This window comes from Amaranthus tricolor, chromosome 8 (assembly GCF_026212465.1).
Source record: "Amaranthus tricolor cultivar Red isolate AtriRed21 chromosome 8, ASM2621246v1, whole genome shotgun sequence".
Classification (NCBI taxonomy): domain Eukaryota; kingdom Viridiplantae; phylum Streptophyta; class Magnoliopsida; order Caryophyllales; family Amaranthaceae; genus Amaranthus; species Amaranthus tricolor.
The window spans coordinates 2,233,779-2,236,278 of record NC_080054.1 but is presented as its reverse complement, the minus strand read 5'-3'; positions in this window follow the sequence as shown (position 1 = coordinate 2,236,278).

Sequence of the window (2,500 nt, the reverse complement as noted above, 5' to 3'; positions counted from 1 at the left end):
AGTCACGTCCTTACGTGGCCCGCAACCTTTCCTTAGGCCTCAAGCGTATCTCAACCGAAGGGACCATTGACACGAATCAGCCCGCGTACTAAGTCACGTCCTTACGTGGCCCGCAACCTTTCCTTAGGCCTCAAGCGTATCTCAACCGAAGGGACCATCGACACGAATCAGCCCGCGTACTAAGTCACGTCCTTACGTGGCCCGCAACCTTTCCTTAGGCCTCAAGCGTATCTCAACCGAAGGGACCAGCAACCGAAGGGACCATTGACACGAATCAGCCCGCGTACTAAGTCACGTCCTTCCGTGGCCCGCAACCTTTCCTTAGGCCTCAAGCGTATCTCAACCGAAGGGACCGGCAACCGAAGGGACCATTGACACGAATCAGCCCGCGTACTAAGTCACGTCCTTCCGTGGCCCGTAACCTTTCCTTAGGCATCAAGCGTATCTCAACCGAAGGGACCAGCAACCGAAGGGGAAACACATTCCCACACCAACACGAATCAGCCCGCGTACTGAACCACGTCAAGAAAACCCGTCGTGCCGCCTGAGCGGGTAGTCGGGGATCACAAGACGCAGCATTTCCTTAGGCCTCAAGCATACCGTCAACCGTCAACCGTCAACCGAAAGGGGCATTGGGAGCAACCGAAGGGACGTTCCCCCAGACGAATCACCGTAGGCCAAGCTGACTAGGAAGGGCCCACTCATCGTCTGGTAGGGCCGACCAGCCACCGGAAAAAACCGATCGCCGGCGATGGCCCACGGGATGGCATTCAACGTGATGGAGGGTAGTCACCCCTCACACGCATAACGCCCATGCCTGGGCGAGGGGGTGCTGGCCATGCCAGCCCAAGGCTCCCAAACTCTTTCCCCCTATAATAGATAAAGAGATTTTTCCCTTGTGACCCTAGGGGACACCCAAATGCAAGTTAAGTTATACTAGTTTTTCCATGGACCAAAACTCACCTTTATTTGTAACATAATGTCATTTTTATGACTTGTATTGTTGGAACATATATTAAAGAAATTTTAGAAGCTGAAATTTTGAAAAAAAAAAACTTGTAAGTATTTTATTTTAATTAAATAAGGCCGAAAAACGCGAAATTAATAAAAAATAGTAAATAGTGTCAATAAATCATGAAAAATTAGGAGACACTTGAGAAAATATATATAAAGACATTGGTTTAGTTAAAAAAATTTTTTTCATTAAAAAAAGTATTTTATTTTTTTTTTCCGTTAAATTGGTGAAATAAAGGGAAAAATAATAAAAAATAGTAAAAAGTGTCAATAGATCATGAAAAATTAGGAGACACTTGAGAAAAAATATACAAATAGATTGGTTTAGTTAAAAATATTAATTTCATTAAAAAAATATTTTATTTTTTTTTTTTCCGTTAAATTGGTGAAAAATAGTGAAAAATGGATAAAAAATTGTAAAAATCTTGAAAAAATGGGAGGCTTGTTGGAAAGATATTATGAGTGAGAGTCATTGATATTATTTTCAAAAATGGGTAAAAATAAATTTTTGAATGATATAAGAGGCTAAAAGGGAGTATTTTTTATCAACTTACATTGAACTCCTTTACCACAATCTCCCTTACAAACCATAGTAATGAGAATCATTGGTATTAAGTTTGAATGATGTTTTTGATCACCTTGCAACGAACTCCCTTAAAAGCCATAATCATTAGGGGGGTCTCATGGCTCATTCTTGGCTCGGGGCTCGGGGCGAGGCTCCGGCCATGGCTCAAGGCTACCACATTGCTCCTATACCACAATCTCCCTTACAAACCATAGTAATGAGAATCATTGATATTAAGTTTGAATGATGTTTTCGATCACGTTGCAATGAACTCCCTTACAAGCCATAATCACAAGGGGGGGGTCTCATGGCTCACGGCTCGGGGTGAGGCTCTATGCTACCACCTTCTTTCCCATGGGCCATAGCGTCTTTCGTACCGCATGGCCCGAAAACCTTCACAGCACCTTGAGAGCTCACATTATATTATAACCATCCATATAGGTGCTCAGGTGCTCAAGGTGCTCAAGTGCTTAAGTGCTAAAGTGCTTAAGTGCTTAAGTGCCTTAGCGCCTTAGCGCCTAGCGCGCGCGCGTGCGTGTGTATCATTAGATTAGAAGGGTGGATTTTTCAAGATCCCCCGGCTCACTCGGGCCAAGCATATCGTTCTTGATCTCGTAGCAATGCCCACGTCTCACGAGTCGAGCGTTCCCTTCCTCGGCCCACGGGTCGGCCCGCGGGGTCACGGCCCGCGGGTCGGGTCGGGGGCGAGGCTCCGGCCATGGCTCCATGCCTACCACATGCCCAGTCGATGGCACCTTGGGCCCCAACCCTCAACTATAACCTTCCCCCTATAATAGATAAAGAGATTTTTCCCTTGTGACCCTAGGGGACACCCAAATGAGAGTTAAGTTATACTAGTTTTTCCATGGACCAAAACTCACCTTTGTTTGCAACATATTGTCTTTTTTATGACTTGTATTG